General features: G+C 33.1%; 1 protein-coding gene across 4 annotated transcripts in view; it reads right to left on the bottom strand.

Annotated features, from left to right (window-relative positions):
- Positions 1–22384, bottom strand: part of LOC112681957 (homeobox protein Hox-D9-like) — a 106034-nt gene that overhangs the window by 11264 nt on the left and 72386 nt on the right. For all 4 annotated transcript variants that reach the window (XM_025552343.1, XM_025552341.1, XM_025552342.1 and 1 more), the window contains 2 exons: positions 8868–9022; positions 2975–3018 (listed from right to left, as the gene is read on the bottom strand). The gene's annotated coding sequence lies outside the window, so the exon portion shown is untranslated. The remainder of the gene's footprint in view (positions 1–2974; positions 3019–8867; positions 9023–22384) is intronic.

Below are 22384 nucleotides of genomic sequence, written 5' to 3'. Positions count from 1 at the left end.
CACGTGCGCAACCTATTCAGTACATTCGTGCATGTTATAGGTACCTATATATATATATATATATATATATATATATATATATATACACATTTAAACATTTTTTATTAATATTTATAAAAATCTGCCGGGTGGTTGTAACGGTCCCCGGCGATGGACTGGCGTTAACAACATTCGATTCGAATGTATAACGAGACTGTAACTGCACAGATCTATTACGATTGTACAGTTATATTCTATAGAATAATGTCGCGCTAACGAAAACATAGCTCGTTGCAGATTAATCATACAGATTCGTATACCAATAGTCGGCACGACCGTAAAACGATTATACTAGGATGAAGAAAAAGAAACGGCGAGAAGGAAATCGCCCGTGAAAAGACCGCGGATGCAGCCGTCGTCGTTATACGGGCGCAACGCGTGCGCGTTAAAGTAGCCGTAGATAATATATATAATTCGTATGGAACACAATACGTACGGTTTGTCCTCGCGGCGCAGGTAAATAAAATAATATCGACAATAATAGGCGCACGTATACCATAATACATGCGACATAGTACGGTTTGCATGCGCATACACACATACGGCGAACATTGTAGCGAGACAAATTATTTATTATTATCGTTTCGAGGGAGTCCCTCCCTCCCCCGGGGGCCACGACAAAAGCCGTGTTGACTCTCGAAACGGGCGACGGAAACGCGTGCATATACATGCTCGTATTACATAAATCATTCAGCGAAGCATGCCTGTACAACGCTGCAGTGTTGTGCGTACGGATACATTTATGTATGGGAGATTTTTAGTCACGGACCCTCGACGAAACGTCAAATAAACCGTACAAGCGCGCGCGAGAGAAAAGAGTAGGCACGTAAAAAAAAAAAAAAGAAAGAAAACGTGCAGTATAAACGTGAAGAACACGGGTCGCACGTATTCACGCGGACGTCGCGAAAAATGGGGGAAAGAACGACTTATTATATTATAATCGGTGAGATGGAAAATTGCATTGTACGCGTCTACTATAGCCGTAGCAGCCGTACAATAACGTGTATATATATATATATATATATAAAGAAAATCACCGCGGCGACGTATAAAAATTTATGCTTTGAGCCTGCAGTATTATTATAGAGGGTTCGCCGGCGGATTCAATTTGTAAGTGCGCGTATACGTATACGTACCGTATATATACGCGCACGCAGATATTTGTGGGAAGGGGGGGGGGGGGCGAACGACGGCGCTGTCAGAGTTATTTTTTTACGACGGAAAACAAACGACCGAATATAATGTGTATGTGTATCGGGCGTTCTCGAGAGAGGAGGGCGTGTAAAAAGAGAAGACCTCTCTCTAAACAACGGTTTTCGAGGGAAAAATTGTAAAACACAAACGTTCCTCGGTCGGCGTACAACGGTTGGTGGTAGGTCTCCACGTCCTGTCCACAGGCGTACGAGCAGACGAAACGAATAGGAATTTCTGTGCACGGTGCGCAGGAATAAAGATGTCCTCGATATATTATGCTGTCCGTATGATGATTATACGTTATACATTGAGATGTCATCGTTCCGCGGTGCACCTGCGGAGCCGCACTACATTACACGCGAACGGGCACCTAACCGTCCGGCGACGACGACGATGATAATAATAATTGGTCGGAGAACCTGCTCGTACGGGAAGCACGTGAAATAATGGTGTACGATATAATTTATACGTGTTCGCCGCTCCGCTGGCTGTCGACCGTCCGCGATACACGTGGACATATTTTTATTATACGTACACTGTTATAGATCTCAATCGGTTCGACCGGTCGGCGGCGGCGGCGGCGGCGGCGGCCATCTTTGTGCGCGCATGGTCGGCTCATTATACGATTTTCGACTGGTCCCCGCTCGCACGGGCCGCGGCGGGAGGTCCCGCCGTCTCGATTTATCGCGCGCGCGCGCATACCATACCCGAGCGCGTTTACGTAAAAACATTCGTATTACGTACACCGCGTGTGATACGCGCACGAAACGTAATCATTTCGTTTGTGCTGCACGCTGTAATAATCGTGACCAGATATTATATTCGTTTCGTGTTACGATTACGGTTTTTTTTTTTTTTTTTTTTCTTATTATTTACCGCGCGTTTCGGACGGGCTAAATGTGATTGGACGCCGAGCGGAGTCGTATCGCGTTTCCGCGCACCCCCGACCAGATGTCGCGTTTATCACGAGCTTCGCGATAAGTAGAGTTGTTAGGATGTTGATGATCTAAAAAACGCACACACAAATGCCCTGAAAACTTGAAAAAATTACCTTGATAATTTAAATTATGCACTATAAATTATAATATTAATAAACAATAGTATACATTTACATTTTAAGCATTGCATAAAATTATTAATTATTCAGTTTGCCCATATTAAATGCCCCCCGTATTGTACAAAAACTACGAAAAAAGATCTAAAAGATGAGAAATTGACAGAAAAATTTTGAAAAATGACGTTAAAAAACACAAAAAATGCATTTATAGCTATAAATGCTTAAAAATGCAAAATAAAATTAGAATATTCTGCATCAAAGGAGCACGAAACAAACTTTTAGCTAGGACAGCATTGTACAGAATCAAAGGGAAAAAAATGCAAAAGTCATCAACATCCTAACTCTTGTGATAAGCGAAGTCACCACGTGTGAAAAGTTACGAGTTTCAATTGAATCCGTCGCGCAAATCGAAGAACATACGAACCTGTATAAAATAAAAAACTCAACCCTTCGGATTTACTCGAATGACTGTTGAAAAACGATTTTCCGTGGTAGCGAGGTATCACGATTTTGATCATTATGTAATTTTACGCGTTACTCGGAGTAAGTCGTCCAAAAAATTTAAAGTAGCGAATACACGAGCAGTAGGTACGTATTGTGTAAGCGCGACAAGAATAGAAAAAATACACGTGCGCGCGCGAGCTTAATAAATAGAAAATATTTTCGGACCACGACGATAATTACCTTGGACGCTGGCCAGAGTGATAGCGGGTAAGAAACAGTGCAACCTGAAAAAAAAAATCAAAAACATTAGTCTCCCCTACAAGTTCCACGCACATGCATGGTTGTGCGTGTGTACGGATAACAATTATTGAACATAGTTTTGGCCCGGTTGCAGGCCTATTGCTATGAATATACGTACAAAACAAGATTATATATAGTATATACACCTACAGATAAAATGTAATTGCACGCTTTTACATTTATATACGTATACCATACATACACGTCGCTTTGGAGCTGGTTAAGGTTATACGAGCACCGATTCGCTGGCGACCATTATCGTAATGAAATAGGGTGCGAGAATATAATATGTGTTTACGGTACCATCGACATGTGCTTCTGTGATCGTTTGCTGCGAAGTGCCGTGAGATCTTTTTTATATTTTTCAAAACGATATAAGTGCTTGTATACTCGACTAGGTCGAAAAAAATAAATATCATTTTTACGTATCCGTTGTCTCACGAATTTATTCATGGGCACATTTAGGGAAGGATTCCCGGGTCTTGTCTCTCTTGAGTATCAAAAAAAAAAAAAAAAAATTATATTTACGCCCGAATGAAAATGTATTATAATTTATAATGATATAATATTTATATTTACAGGATTCCAGAACAAAAATGTAAAGAAAATAATGAATGATTTACTATGTAGGTACAGTGATAATATTTATTTATATTTTACGTTACACGTTTACATATATTTACATCATGTTAACATTATTGCAATTAAAATGTATGTGTTCTGATTCAAAAATTATGGTAAAAAGATTTTTATTTGTTATCGTCGTTACGGTTCTATTCTAATAAAACGATGTTTAACTATAATATAATTAACTTTTTAAAAAACGTAAGTCTTCTAGAAAAAAATTGAAAGTATGCTATTGTATTTATTTATACGTGTTAAATGGAACCATCTTATAGATAGACATAGAATGTGGTTTTATTACATAAATTATGTTTTTAATTTAGGTACTGCAGGATAATCAGAAAATTTATTTTATGTATGATAATCCTTATATCTTTTTATGATTATCCGTCAATAATTTTATACTATTTTGGTAAATGTACATACATTATACATTACGCCCTACGGACCTCACGCGTCATATAAATATTTATAGGCTTTGAACGACATAAATCATCGTAATGAGAAATCGTCGCCACTGTATATTATATATTAGTCAATAAATAAATCACAAATATACACACACACACACACATGAATATATATATACATACATTATACTATATATAGCTACCTATAAGTATATATACCTTGTATTAAGGTTAAGTCTCCTTTGCAGGTTATAAATATGTACAGGTACACTTATAGATATATACTTGTATAATAAATATATTATTATGGTGTAAAGGTCCAATGATTTACATAAATAGTGAATTTGTACATGCGCAGTTATTGTTATGTATGTACGAATGGCCGTCCTCGTCATCACGTTACGACAAGTCATATGAATAATATAAACTGCAATAATACATTCGCTCAACATCGTATAACTTAAATATTTACGTAGATGATAAGCTCGTGCCTAGGGCAAATAGTTTTGTCACCCGTAGAATAAAGCATTTTTTTAAAATGGTAACGATTGTCCCCAGTGTACCCTACATACCAGTGCGTATTATATCGTACAATAATGTTTTTTATTATACAATACAGCGTGTATATGTCTATATATTTTTTATTATCGCATACGTCATTACGGGTCCGACTGCACGGTTACCATATACCTATATAGTATTGTTAGCTATAACTTTTACGAATTATTATGTTAATGTGATGTTATCATAGGACGCTGGCAATTTTGGAGCTCGTAGTGTACAGTAAATCTAACCAATATGAACACGAAACTACTTTTTTTTTGAAACGGATTATCTCGGTAACTACCCGACATCGTGTGCTCCGGCCGAAACCGGAACGGGAGAAAATAAATATGTATAAATATAATTCACAAGACGACGGGGACGGCACATTATATGCATATAGCGTATAGTATTATGCATGCGGCTGTTGGTGGACACGTGCGTCCGTCGGCCATAACCAAAAGGCTTGCCGCTGTTACACTCGTTCAACTTCATTCAATCTGTATTCACATGTGCCCGAAACGTGCTCCGATTAGCTCGCGTCCGGTACCGCACACTGTATATAAATATCCATGTACAATCGGTAAAACACTGAAACGCGTATATTGCATACGCTGAAATAAATATATCGTCAACGTTTCTTATGTGTAAGTATAAAACAATATATTCTTGCACGCGCCGTCGGGCGTTAGTTGTATAATATATATATATATATATGATATATTGCGCAGACGGTATTGCCAAACCCATCATTCTACACGTATACCGCGACAAAAATTACGACTTTTCATATTTCAACACCATATAATATCTAGGTATGTGTATAATACACATATACAGGACGCAACATGGACTGTATTATTTATGGGGAAAAGATGAACTCCTATGTACAGAAATAGGTGATCTCCGTGGACATAGTGTTAACTCGAACAAAATATTTACTAAATTAAAAATTGTATGGATTATGTTGAATTCCGGACAAAAAATGAGCGATTATTATCGTACACTATCTTAATGTGATACAGATAGTCAAATTTAGATTTGGTTATCAAAGCGTTCAAGTGTCATATTTTTTGTTGACATTTCGAATCGAAAACTATCAAATAATGACACACTAATAAACGGAAAATAATAGTGTTATAATAATAATAGGTTATAAGAAATATAATATTTATAAATAATATATATGTACTGTTTCATACACGTAGTTTTATATTTATCAAACAGTACCTACATAAAATATGGGCATTTGGCATTTCATAATATAGGTACATGAACTTTTTTTTAATAAATCAATAGTCATTTATAAGTTGCGTAAAAATAATAGAGTATAGGGGATTATATCTTTTCATGTGGTTAGATAGAAAGGGCAGCATAGAAAATAACATTTAGCCAATTTAAGTCTGGTATAGGCAATTTCATCGTATAAATTATAGATAACTACATTTATACACATATGCATTGGTACTAAAATTAAAATATGATGTAATACTACAGTATGAGCTGAAAGTGGTTTATACGTAGATATTGGTGATTCTGATTGTATATTATTTTTATTTTTGTATAAAAATGTGGAATTTATTTTGATGATTTTGATTTTCGATTATATCATACATATGAGCTTTTGAAATATCAAAAAATTCGTTTGTAACATGGTATAAATAATTTGAACTACATAATATACTAAAAAAAAATCTTTTTATTATACATTTTTTTTTAAATTTAATTCGAGTTCTGAAGTTCATTTTAATAAAAATCGTATATCAATAATCGCATCCACGTATATAACTATAATATGTGTTTAAAATGATGATGTTTTCTAAACATTAAAAACGCTATAGATTATTACTGATTATACTTATTTCACAATAAAAACTCACTAATTAAAAATAAATATTCAGTTTAACAATTACGAGTACATTCGTTTTGTACAACTAATGGTCGATATGCACAACACGAAATTAATCTTTGATAATTATAATTCGACCCTTTCCACAAGACAAATACAAAAACAGTCGTTCTATTTTTTAGAATAATTTTATTGCTATGAATATACGTGCGCCATCATATAATAACGAGCGGCATAATAATATACGATCGTCTTGGCCCTTGGGTAAAGTTAAAATATTTTAACGTTGTAAAACAACATAACAAAAATAATAATAATACAGTGTTTATTTGTCGTCGAATCAAATTATGTATGTGTGTTTCATCACCACGTTTTATTTTGTATACTAGACTGTGGAACGCGCGTCGTTACAATTAAAGTAACACAATCTCACACATTGTATTGTAGCTTGTAAAATATATAATAACGATTGGTATTTGAACAATAAAAAAGTTTGAAACGGTATAAGTACTTTTTTATAATATATTTAAATATATGTACATCAGAACTTTTACCAGTTTTACTAACGAATTTTCGATTTTTTTTTTATTACACTGATGTATATTGTTGCAGGGAGAACTTTTTGTCTGCAGTATACTTTTTGGGGTAAGTTATAACTTCTATGTCGTACATTTTAAACTATTCAGATTTTTATTTGTCCGGTAACAATATAATGAACAACAATTTTGTATAAGTTTGAAAGAATTTATTTATAGGTACTTGTATAAATTTAAAAATCAATATAATTTTAATAATTTATTATTATATCAACTTGCATATTAATTCTACTTTGTGTGAATTACGGAATTCAAACAGATATTTAAATGGATCCATAAATGTATTGAATACATTTCTACGAAAAAGTATGAATATATTTTATTAATTAGTCACGTGAAGTCGTGTAGGTATTTTATTTTGTACTATGTGCGTTCGTGAAATATAGGATTGTATATGAAATCTAAAATGTGTAAATACAACAAAAATATCAATATGGTTCGAATAAGAAAATGTATCGTTATCGTTACACGACTGTCTTATCAACTATAGATATATTTTTTTATCTCCTAAATTATTCGAGAGCTATGGAGATAATACGGATTGAAATCGATACATGTGTCAAGTTCTAATCGCTTATTCGTGGATAAAATAGATAGTAAATAAATTATCATGGAAAGTTACACACGACGACTACATGCGGTCGATATAGTAGGGGAACACATTATCAGTGATTTATATTGGCCCAACATCTCTATAAAAATTGTTCTTCGTTTTTCCCCAATGACCCTATATCTATGAACGAAAAAGGGCGGTAAACAACGATATACTTCTAAACACTGTTCATTTTCCTTTTATCTGCCTTCAAAACATGTTTTTTTCATTAATGCGCATTTGTAATATATTATTCAATAGATACATGGTATAATATTTTTTGACAAACACGCGCCCACATGTGTAAGCTTATATATTATAATTATCATTAAAGCCTATGTTATACATGCATAGCCTACATTATACATACACAAAGAATATATCTTTATAACCTTTTTTTTTTTTTACTATTTTAGATATGGGGGGTTGATTTTTTGTTTTTACGCGTTTTAAGGACGCACGTCTGTACTTCATTACCGAAATCGTATCTATTATTATTTAGGAGGAGATTTCAGTGTGAGAGGACTGACTTGACGCTATACTGCACACGGCTCCTACACACTCGTACCCAACGCTAACGATTATATTTATAAGAAAAACGTGCGTTCCTTGCACCAGACACATAAATTATAAGAAACTCGCATAAACAACTCGGGAGAGGGAGGAAACGCGTATATTTGTTTTCAACCGTACGATGTATTTAAATTTCCGATAACAATCTTCGAAAACCGGTCTCGTTGTAAAAATAGATTTATTTACATAGGTACATTATTATGTAAAATTATATTATTTGGTGGAAACAAAATTCTTCTTGTCCATGGTGCATGCAAACATATAATTTCGTGTACTGCATGTATACCGGTATATAGTCATTTAATTTTTCGATTGCAGTGTATATTATAATATATTATATGATTAAATATTTTGGCTAGAAACGCAATTAAATTTTGTACGTATTAAATTAATTGGATAATTATATATATGAAAATTTTACACTTTAAATATATTATAATATATATATTATATATATTATAATTATATTAGAGTATAATTATATTATAATTAATAATATTATATTATATATATTTGCATATATGCAACAAAAGAAAATCGTTTTAAAATATTGTTCGGCATGAATAGATAATATTAGGTTATCACCGTTACACACTCATAAAAAAAAAAAAAAAAAATGTAAAAGAAAACCACAAACGAGCATTACCTGTTGGGAAAATAACCTGATTGAAATTGGGAGTCCACGATTAGGCGTTTACATTGGCTTCTTGCAGGAATTCGTGACGTTCGATCGTTTCGGCTTCACACGGTGTTCCCGGTGACGATGCAATGATTCAGCTTCTCGTTAAGTCTTCGCCGTGTCTAAAACAAACATTGCAGTTGGAATTAAATTTTTTTATATACATATAAATATAAACATTGTACAGACACACACACACACACACACACATACACAGTGACATTGATCAAATATACGTATACGTACGAATAGAACACGCTGCAACGTTGCGCATACAAATAGGGATGAATCTTTTCACGTACCCCCGTATATACATAACACGTATATATATATACATATATATATATATATGGGGAAGTTTAATTTCCTGTGTGCTGCGCAAGGGTCGAAAATCGCGAAGACCCGTACGCGCACTCCGGAACTCTCGACGGCAACACTCCCCGCCACTGCAGTAACTAATTTTATCGCTCGACTCGAGAGTAAATTTTAATTTCGAGAATGACGCCGGAGGAACGCCGCGGTTTTACCGGAAAGCCCATCAGTTAATCTCTCGCGGGAAACGCGCACAATGGGAACACATTCCCGGGACCGAGCACTAATTAAAAACTAACCCCTTCACAACTGCGCGCATACCGTACGCGCGCGCAGATACGTACCCGTGTACAATAGATTTGCTTATTGCATTACATTTAACTGTGCCGCAGCAGCTCACGTGTATCTTTACAACGCGTACAATCAATTTCCCAGGCCATAGGTTGTTACCGGCCTTTATACCGGAAACCGGTTACTCGGCACTGTGTTGCGTACGTAAACGTGCGTGTAGACCGCGCGTCTACGCGAGCATTGAGATAACGATTACTGCTCTTGTGATCGTTACCTACCAGATAGTGTACGGCGATAATATTCGTAAACCGTATGACCCGTGCGCGGTCTCGATCAGACGTACACGGGTACACGTCGTACGCTATCCGGAAAACTCTGTCAAACAAGCTTTGTACGTAGGCACATACATAATACGCATATATTATACGTTCCATATGAACCCTGAACACGCATACATGTACGATAGTAATCCGGAGCTTCGTGTGCGGTCCATCTTACGACCACCTCTTCGTCACTCCGTTAGCCGGCTGCTGCAGCACTTCTATCAACGACACCGATGATGTGTACCACTGGATCGTCCCGCGCATATGTAATCATCTCTGACGTCCATGATGTATGCGTATAATGTGTGTGTATACGTGTGTGGATATCTTCTGTTGTAAGGGTCTCTCGGTAGTAATTATAAATAAATGTATACGGAACACGTGCGTTATATCGTCTCCGAACTCCGACGAAAACCCATGTAACAAAAAAACAAACTACATCCAATCTTCGCGGTAGACCCGTGTTCACGAAAAACTTCATATTCCAATAGTTATAGTTTCCCGTACGAGGGAGAATTCGATGGTTTCAAATTTTACTGTATTCCATGCGTTGACTGATGTACGCGTGACGATTGATAACAGCGTTTTCGACCGAGACGAAATTGATGATAGCACGTGTATAATATAGAATAAGTGCATACACACACAAGTATATAGAAGTACGTATACCTATGTGTATTTAATGTTGACGCGAAGGAAGGTCAGTGAAAAGCCGTACCCGGCGATGAAATGAAATTTCGAGTGGAAGTATGCCTTCACCAAAACATTTGGAAACGTTTAACATAAACCTCCATGTACAACTACGAAGACCCGATGACGTTTCCCGGACGTTAAAAACTCAAGTATGGTCTATAAACACACAGCAGCATATTCTATGGTCTAGACGCCATTTTCCTTAAAATATACCTAGAAGAATTTATTTATACGTTTTATAAAAATAAACCATGAACGTATGGTGTACAAGGGATTCTGAAATAAACATGTACAGCGCATATACATATCAGCAGGAAATCTTTTCGGATCGAAGTCTAGATGCGTTTACGGAAAAAACGAATTTCTTGCCGTTCATCTTAATAAATACGATACATATCATTTGAACGATAATGGCAATTTAGAGTAGAATCTTTTAACTATGCTGTTATGATGTCGTACATTTATTTAATTACGTAAATATTATAGTGTACATAACTTCATCGGTCGGCCATATTTATACTATCATACCGAGGATATTAAAAACGTTTGATCATTATTTATTTTTTTCGTAATTATATATTGTGTTTAAATAGATAAAAATTCTCATTCGAATAAAACTCAAATATTCGTATAGATATGATAACTTCTATCTACTTCATATTCGAGCAATCGTGGCTATATACATATATGTATATAAACGTATTATTATATAAAATACTTATATATTACAAATATAGTTTAACTGCTACAGAATACAATAATATGTTGTTATAATATTTTACCCGAGTTAAATAAATAATGAAATATATTTAGATGCATGTAGTAGTAAAATAAATTTCTTTTTTTACTATTGTACTCAATAGTAATAGCAGAACTTTGTATAATAAATCGTTTATTGAGTACTATGATTTGTTCGACGATAATAGACATAGGAATATTTATAAGTATATTTCGTTGACATGCAGATTAATTAAAAACAATATTTGCGGTCCAAAAGTTTATAAATATTTTACAATGAAACACTACAGATTTATTTTATTTTTTTGTTATCACCCACTGTTGAAATAAACGTACATCAATGCATAAGACCTTAAAAATTATTATAAATATAAATATATATAATAAGCGCGGTAAAATTTTGTCAGCTAGATGCTGGATAACATCACGGATGGCAGCAATACACAAAAGGTAAAAAAGTATACGTGTGAACTAAACATGCATAAAACGTGCGCGATTTACGACCATAATTGAATGTCCACCTTACGCATAAAGCTCTTCATCTTCAGTCGTATAGTTTATGATAAATAATTATACACTAGTAGTCGCTTTTATCGCGAGATGCTGGACGTTCGGAGCATTGCTATTGGTGTACAATAGGTACACAATTCGCAATCATGCACGTATATATGTATATATGTAAATATATTATATACCCTACATTAGGTATGCGTGTATACGTGCGTAAAACGTTACGATAAAAACCGGGTTACTGTCCTGCAGCTCGCGACGCAGGCAACGGCAGTCATCGTCGTGCGGACGAACCGTAAAACCCGTTTAAGGTCGGTGTAATTATGTAAACGCCGCGCAGAGGCAGCAATCTCATCGGGATTTAACCGAATCCTATCCGACTTATAGGCATAGGAGTCGGATTAATGTGTGCGTGCGTGTGTGTCTACGCAGGATTACGCGTCCAATTAATTTCGGAAGGAAAAGCTGAGGGGAACAAAAAACGGTGGAGCGAGCGACGCTAGATCATCCGATTTCTCAAAAGTACATTTACCCACTACATCACGGCGTACTGCGTGCGCCCCCCCCCCCCCCCATCGTTATCTCTTCGACCCTTACGTACGTCCGCGACCGTTTCCGTACCACGAGAGAGAGAGAGAGAGAGAGAGACCATAATTTAATAGGACGAAACGAGTACACATATGTATACGTACTCGTACGTCACGCGGCGCACCGTCCGCCTAACGACCAATGGCGTCGGCTATGGGTGTCGCCCCGGGCAATGGCCGCCGAACCGCTCCTCACGTCCTGCCACCCGCGAGTCATCCGCACCACAACGCACTGACGCGGATTCCAGACGGTGCCTGGCGGAACGTCACCGCCGTGTTCGAGCGAACCGATTTACTCTCCGGTTATTTTGCCTCCAAAAACGAAATTTTTTTTCCTCTCTCGCCCTCCACGTTGTATCGATCTCTGTTCCTTTCTCGTACGTCCCACGATGTTTTGCGCACGGCCCACGCACCGCGAACGTCCGCGCAACTATATCTGTACCGCACTACGTGCGATCGGCCGCGTACCGTACGCATAGGCAAGTGCGGAACCAGGCATTTTTGCGCCCAAGGAAAATCAAATACTCTTCCCTACGATTATTTTCTAATAATAACCATACAATCGTACTTATTGAGTTTTAAACAAATCATCATTGAAAAAAGTTATAAATATTAAACTAATAGTCAATTATAGATTATATATTACAAAAATTACACGTTCAAAAATGTTACGCCCTGATATGAATTCCGGCCTTCCTCTTAGTTCCGCCAATGCGTATAGGTGCACGGTTTAGACGATGTTTTAGCGTCTGCACGAGCAGAACGAACAGGAAATGCGAACGCTTTACAATCGCAGTACAATACAAAGCTCTGCGGAATTCACTTTTGAAAGGAAACGCGAAATTTACGGAACCGAACACAATAATAGCTCCTATATATGTGCAATTTAATAAGTGCTTGTCGAAAGAAATTATAAAACCTAGCAATAAAAAGTTATCCATACCGAGAAAAATGTTCTGCCCTGTTATATTTAGCGTACACTACGCATGATCAACATAAGGCACTATCGTTATCGACTGCATGTTTTAAAGTTTTTACTAGTTTCTCAAAATAAATAGTGAACAATTACAAATTATTGCATTATATATATATATTATTATTATTATTATTATTATTATTGTTATTACATATCCTTAATTACACAAGGAACAGAGTAAAACTAATTTTTCGACTTACAACATATACATTACACAGCCAAGGACCTATTGGGTTATTTTTGGATCAAATTCGCGAATGTAATCATTTTAAAAAACGTATACACAGTTATTTAAGTTGTAACTATAACATTAGGAAAATCGTACATGAAAAATTAATGCATTTCACAAATCCATAATATAAAATACAAGTCTTTCAAAATCAAATATTTGGTAGTTCATATATTTTCGAAAATTCTGCGAATAAATAATAATTTGTATGACATAGGTATAGTTTTTATAGTATCGTATATCAAAATATAAATAATAATTTAAACAATAACATGAAAAACATTTAGGAAAATAAGAAGATAAATGTATCGGTCTATAATTAGTTGTATTATATATATATATATATATACACAGTAGATTCTTCTTAAGTGAAATCTCAACGAAAACAGAAAAGAGTTCGAGGTATAATTTTTTATTAAAATTTAAAAAAGATATTGAAAAATTGAGTACCTAAATAATTTTAACGCTTACATTTTTAATACTACATACATATCAATGCAGTAGGTATGATGTTTAATAAATTAATTTTTTTAAAAAATCTGTCATTAAAGTTTGTTTTGTATTATTATAGTAATAAATACTATAATATAGGTACTTTTTTCCATGATGTCTTCCAAATTGGATAGTAAAAAAAATGTGTTAACTTATATATATATATATATATATATATTTCGTGTTCCACATCATTTATTTTTGATACATATATGCGAGTTTTGTACCTTCCCAGAATTAATAATTGATACTAATTTAATTTAAAACATATTTTATATCACTATTATTAGTATTTGAAGATGTTAATTATCGTTAGGTATAAACTATTTTAAGATAATTTTATAATTCTGTTCTAATTTGCAAAAGCAGCCATTACTTTGTAAATTACTGTTGGTTACATAATTTAATATTAGGTACATCAAAATTAACGAGAACATAATTCCATGCATAATTCTTATAATTTTTTATATTACATCTTTGCATAAAATAGGTATGTATTTTATATTTTTATATTATTAAATTAAGACATATTATGTACCTGTATACTACTATTTTACATTAAAACATAAAACCAATTCATAAATAATTCCTGTGTATTTATTTAAAAATAATTGTATAATTATATAGATATATATTAAGTATTACCATTATTTTTATTAATGATGTACACAACCTTACGTTTTTATATTTCATTTCAAGTATAACTATAGATATCAAATACTATACATTTATATATACAGCAACTATTATAATGTTTTTAAAAAATTGACTTCATACCAAAATTTAAAGTATTTTATGATATTTTCATAATAATTGTAAACCTAATTATATTTAAACAAATATGTATTATGTGTGTTCGAGTGTGTACATATTATATATACAGTATACCTATATATAAGAAATAAATGTATGTACATAAGTTTTCCATTATGTATAGGTTTTGCATTTTATATGATGGTTTTAAGTCCATATGAACATTCAAAAATGTTTAAAGTTTCTAAGTACATATAAACATAAAAGTCTTAAACATTTTCGATTATTTTTAGAGTTTCCATATGAATTATTAATACGTATTATTTACACAGATGTATATAGTGTTATACGTAAATATTATAATCTAATGGATATTTAGTACATATTAAATAACGGTCTTTATTGCGTTCGTATAAATTTATAAAGAAAACATTAAAATCTGTGTTATGTAAAATTGTAAGATTTAATTTATCATTACTTATTAATATTTTAAATATGAGTATAATATGTATGTATGTATATAAAATATATTTTTGCTCGGTGACAATCTTTTTTTTTGTCCATTCTATCAACCTAGAAAAACTCAAAAGTCGGTCATAAATCTATAAAAATTGGCCACCCCTGATCCATAAGCTTTGACAAAAAAATAATATATTTTCAGCCCTTCTACGCATTAATTCCATTAAATAAATCAATCTAAAATATTTAATTTTCTAAATATTTTTACGAGTTCATATTATACAAAACATTTTTCATCACTGTAAATTTAATTTATCTTTTTAATATAAGAAATTATATAAAATTATATTTATTTCCTTTTATTAACATATGATTTTATTTATGATATCATATAGTATATATATATATATATATATATAAAAACCTAAACTTTATTTGTTATCCTTAATGACAATTATCTCTGTGATGCCTGAAATCTGCATTATATATTATATTTAATAATATATTTGTTATATAGTAGTAATAATTAAGGTTTAAAGAGTTTTAAACGGTAAAACATAAAAAATTACATCTTAGTTATATTGTTGCACTGTAAAAACTATTTAAAAAATAGTTATAAAAAAAATTTCAATTTGCTATTTTAAAATAATAAAATTAATTATATATAATAAATAAGTTTTTACCTATATACGCCTGTAACGTACCTATAGGTACCTATACTTAGGTATGTACGAAATCGCAAACCAGAACCCATATTATATACGAGTATTATAGGCAGGCACCCAATACTTATATATAATAAATTATGATTATACGGCGTAATAATGTACGCGCTATAAAGTGTTCGATATTTTCGCAAAAGTCGTGAAATGCTATATGCGGTCATTGTACCTCGTACGTACCTGTAACAGTTTATCGTGTAGGTATTGCGCGCGTAAATAATAATTTATCGAATTATACGTGCGCGTACGTAATGTAATATTGTCGCTGGACGTTTTCTCAGATTACGCACACGCATTATTTTTACGAATATACCATAATGGACACCGAAAATGAGAAATTCCGGTGGCCCTCGGAATTTACGACTCTGCCAAACATCGTACACACAAAGTTAAGCCATAGTTAACATTGTATGATATAAATATATTTAGTCGCACGTACACGGGGGTAAACGTTAAACGGCTATCGTCTTGTCAGCTTATAATCATTGCGCATGGTCCATATTTACATATATATATAAATTTCATATTCTGTTTGAGAAATAAAAAAAAAACGCGTTTTCATGCGGTAAGTTCGTCCTGACGCGGCAGGATAAAACGAAATTACAATATTTCGCCAATAATTTACCGATCGTATATTTTCACTCATTCCTGTACCTACTCATTCCTATACTTGTACCTACACGTTTAGCACATTTATTCATATTCACACACGCCTTACAATATTTGCTCGCCAGTACATTGTAGATATTATAATTTATAAGTATACATATATATCGTGGCATGTATTTAAATAGGTATTTTAATATATTAACGGTCATCGCGTGGAACCTTTATACATAAACGTGTGTGTATCAACTGCGTAACATATATAATAATAACAAGGATATTGAAATGAGTTGCACTCGGCGGCCATCAAAAATATTATTATTATTTATCGCGTGTTTGTAAAAATCGTGTGAGATTTACGGCCAGGCCAAAAGGTTTTTTCTTTTTCTTTATCCCGAAAACGTTTTTGGGGGAAAATATTACATTATACATGTATACGAATATCATAAATAAATAATGCGTGACAGGGTACGTATATATTACGTAGTATTATAACTCTGTGGGATACGAAGTCCGTTCTACGCGGTATATTATACGCCCAGAGTTTTTTTTATTTTTATTCTCTATTAATAACAAAATATTCAGAATAATATGATAATAGTCCAATGGGTCGGTTCCGTAGAGACATTAAATATGTATATGTATAAATATTACTTTTTTAAAGTAATTTCTTGGATTATGCGTTCGAATCACGGCAGGTAATATATATTATAACCGTATGGGTATTAAACGAATATAATCATCGCATAAACGGCATAGGTATATATTATTACGAAATTAAAAAATATCTCTTTTTTTTCACAAGAACTATATAATCTAAAAATACGATTAGCATAAGTATATGTGATATTAGATACAAAAAACATATGTGCTTACGTGAGTAAGCAGTCAGTGGTTCTTAACTTCGAATTTTTTGTAGGATTAAATTAAATAATCTCTACGCCATTTCTTTTTAAGTCTGCGCCTAGGATTTCCAGAAAGCGTTGGGTAGGTTTTTTATTTGAGGGTTTTCATGGTTTTCTAATTTAACATAGAAACGTTTATAGAAGGCAGCTGCTGCATCTTCAATTGTTGTTTCTATACCTAGGTCTCTGTGAATGGTCAGGTTAGAGACAAAGGGTGGAACAAGATTGAATTTTTTTTTTTTATTTATTTAAGAGGCGCATAACATATTTACCTCAGCGATTATAATAACAAATATGGGATAGGAAGGTTATTTATGGTTATGTTAGGGCTTAGACCAAGATATTTAACAGTGTCTAAAGATGAGATAGGAAGGTTATTTACAGTTATGTTAGGGCTTAGTCCGCGTCTTAAGGTAAACGTTTTGTGAACGGATTCGTTTAACTTAATTCGCCATTCTGTGTACCATTCAGAGGTGGGCAGTTAATTGAATTTTTTCTATGAAGGTTTCGTCTGGTGATTCAGTTGGTTTTAGTATTTCGAATCGATTTCGAGTCGCGAATAATTTTTTATTTACGAGTTGAAATATTTTTGGAGATGATCGTTCGGAGTTAAACGAACTTGAGTGTTTACGTTTATTATCGTTATTAGCGAGTTTCTGCGGTGACTTAGGTTAATTTACATTAGCATTTATCGTCTTGTTTTTATTATTTTGATTATTTCTGTTAGGATTATTCATATTAAATATTTAATTGTAGTATGTTGATATGTTATGCGGATTACAGAGTTATGCAATTAAAGTGAAGTGTTGTAGATTAATTGCGTTGAGACTAAAAATTACTTTTCACAAAAAACGGTTGGTAAATGCAGCTAGTTGACTTTGAAGTCAGTAGCTGCTTAAAAAACTGCGTTGATTTGTATATGATACGAATAATTCGGGCGAGTTTAAGCGACACTAATTTTATCATAACACGGAGGCAACAACAACGTGTGCGTACAGTTTGATTGTTCGCGCATGACTAAAAAAAAACCAAATACCAAAAAATATTACTGTTAATGTAATATAAAAGTTATTAGAAATATATAAGCTTTTGAATGTTCCCAACAGCATACGATGCTTATATAGTGACAATTACGTGGGATACGAGAAAAATGTGTACAGTTTTATCCGTTTACATTGTATGAGTTTGGAATCAAACTAAAACCAAATTAAATTATGTTATTACAAATAACTTTTTAGTAATTATATGATTATGATACACTTGTATAGCAGAAAATATTCCAAATCATTTAAATTATGATACACGGTTTCGTGCATATACAGCTATCATTAAAATATAATAAAGACTATTGACACAAAGATTCATGTACATTGGAATTTTATCGTTAAAATAATATTTATTATATTAAAATGTACTCATACAGAATACCTGTACATTTTCCCCGATAGTTATATTTGGAATATGAAAGAAAAATACCTATTGATAAATGTGTTTAAATGAATATACATTTTTTAGTTGGATGCTCATCGTAATAGAAATATTAATAGTAATTGTAACTCTAAAGTTATTATAGGTTTAAATTTAGCTTTATTGAATATATTTGAGATTATATTTTAGAGATCGGCAAATTTATTGATGTCAAGGGCCGAAAAATCAAAATAAATTTTTTTACGGATCACAATTCGAATACACCTTATTTAATTTAAACAAAAGTGTACAGTCATATTAAATTTAATTAATTTATGTTCATCACTGTTTGGTATATTAATTTAACGAGAAATAGAAGAGTTATAATAATAACTATAATAATAATAATAATAATAACAATAATAATAATATAATTATAATAATAATGGTGATTTATAAGTTTGAATAGCATCGAATAAATTTTTGATTGTAGATTTGATTTTCAATGTACCTAGAAATTCTCAATACAACATTGAAATGTCTATCGACTAATCACGAAGTACTTTTTCTCTTTTGAAATTTCATTTTTTAAGAAGTTTATTTACAAATACGTGCGTTTTCAAATAAAATCAAGTGGTTTGTTTAATGATTGTACCACTATCTTTTTGTAAGGAATACCAGTTTTAATCGATAAAAACAACACGGTATACAATATTTGTATATTAATTATGTGTAAATTGTTATCATAGACAGCATCAAATCGCTACGTGGACCGTGAGTGACCGATCTTTGTTATATATTATAACAGACAAATTAATTAGTTTTTCAATTTTTTAATTTCTGTATTTTTATGAGTTCCGATTTTATTGATTTTGTATGTACATGGTGATGAGTTTTTAATTCAAAACCGGTCGTACATAACAAATATAATAATTATCCAGGTTTAGCATTTATTTATCTGTTTCTACTCGTACATATTAACTATGTATTTGTATATATATATATATATATATATATTATATGCACGTAAGTATTAAAACAAAATAAAAAATATTTAGGTACTATGTTAAATTTTTCAAAATAAAAATATAAGACGTAGAATAATTAGTACAAACAAATATTTAAAATAATAATCGTAAACGGGACGAGGACAATTTATACAATTCTAACCGATTCATATATTTATCCATAGGTTACGTTAGGTTAGGTGTTTGTTTTGTCTTTGAATGTAAATGCATGCGATTAGTCATTTTAATTCATTATGATATGTATTTAAAATATTGATTTCTATGCGAATATGATTGGACACAGAGAAAGGCATTCAATATTTTTAATTCGATTAAAACGCAAACGTATTTAAAAACCGTACAGGTACATACAGGTACAATATATATGCGGTATTGAGTGATGACTGATGAGCGAAAACAAATCGAAGGTGAATGTAAATTGTTTCGTATATTACTTCTTTTGTATTTCAACAGGGGAAACGCATTATACATCCACTTGGCCTACGCTATAATTGGCGATGGGTACACATACACACGTGCTCAAATATATTTATAAATGCATGTATATGCATTCTTATGTACCTACGCACGTACGTTATGAAAAACCATTGTTATGCGCAATGACGAATATAATTTGTTAGCTGTCTCATAAACAACGAATTTGCTTGACACCGAACAACACTGGTCAAAGTGACATCTGTGCATTACCGTGGTATCTTTGGCACACATACTATACGCATATGTAGTGTATTGTTAGTGAACACGTACAATATATAATTTAATAATGGGCGTCGTACTTTTTTTTTGTTTGATTCTTTCAAATCAACTTTATGGTAAACGTTACAATACATTTAAATATATATATATATTATAATTGTAGCCTACCATTGGTATGGTTAGGTTAGGCATTGTTTTGATTTTTATTTCTAGCACAATTTCGATGAACCTTTAATGGAATTCCCGATGAAATCTTTATTTTACAAATATTTTCCAATACATAAATAAGATCATTTATTATATTCTATATTCTATAAAATATTTATATAATCATGCCAGTAATGGAAATCGATTTTATACCCCACATTGACCACATTTTTTAATATCATTTACAAGTTTTTTCGAAAAATCTAACATTCGATAAACCAAATATATTACTCTAAACAAATAGCCTCATAAATTGCAAAGTATAAAAGACATTTTGAAAATTTTGGTGTTCAACATATTTTTAAATCACGTGTGTTTTCCAGGCGCAAGTACTCGTGAATTATATTTAATCGACTTTTATTCAAGTATTAATTGAAATAAATTATATTCATTGGTGTTCAAAAATAAAGATGAAAAAATCAAATTATCTTAGCTATAAAATCTTTACTTGGAAGTTGCTGAAAGCCATTAAAACTAAAATTGTGAATAAAAATTAAAAATAATGTTTATGTTTTGTTAAATTATTTATCTAATAATGAGAAATTAATAGATATTAACATAACATCTTCACTTCAAAACGTTCAATACGGCAGATACCTATTTCCTGGATACACAAAATCGCATAAATTTAGGTACATGTACACGAATATTAACACGTAAATACGATTGTTTACGTGTTAGTAATGCACGTTGTCTTTTCCGCAATGACCAAGAGGCCGATAACAAAAATACGAGAGAGAGAGAGAGAGAGAGAGAGAGAGAGAGAGAGAACTACGAGAACATAAAAACAAAAACGATTGTATTGTGTTTTTATTTTTTTCAAACGTACAACTATTCCGAAATAGGAATGATTCACTGTATTCGTTTTGTAACACATAACCAACACGAGAAACGTACGGTTTTTTGAATAAAACTGTAACGACGATTAAATAATTAATAATTAATAACCTCTGCAAAACCATAGTACATCATTGTTGTAATTATGATAAAAGATCAATTGCAATGTGTCGTGATTTCATAAGTTTTTTCCTCTTCCGGACCTGCAACAGTGCAGAGACGTACGGTTAAGAGAGTACACCCCCACGCGCATGTATAGTGCGGGACACCGATGTCGCAGACAACTTAGTTTTGTCGCGAAATTCGCGTGCGGTCCTCGTAAAAGCTCCAAGAGAAGTTGCGGTGTGACGTGTGTACGTGATGATTTATTGCGAACAGCGGAACGAGACGGGTCGAAGGGTGAGCGCGTAAAAGGGGAACGGTGGAGGAAAACACTTCCCCTCGAAACGCGCCACGACTAGCCGCTCGGGTCATGGGACCCTGGTTCCGTTCACCGACACCCGTATGACGTTGTGCACACGGTTCGTCCGGGCGGCCGCCTCGGTCGCTCGCCGCCGCAGCCGCCGCCGCCGTCCGTCTTTATCTCGCTCGCTCCGAGTGCACCGATCGCGCGCACACTTCGCACACACCGGCGACGTCGTTTTTTCCCACTGCCGCCGCCGCGCCACCCGTCTTCGTCTCGGTACGCCGGTGCATCGAATGCACTTTTGCGT

Source organism: Sipha flava, unplaced genomic scaffold (assembly GCF_003268045.1).
Source record: "Sipha flava isolate LNK unplaced genomic scaffold, YSA_version1 1_pilon_pilon, whole genome shotgun sequence".
NCBI classification, from domain to species: domain Eukaryota; kingdom Metazoa; phylum Arthropoda; class Insecta; order Hemiptera; family Aphididae; genus Sipha; species Sipha flava.
This window is presented reverse-complemented; position numbering and strand designations above follow the sequence as displayed.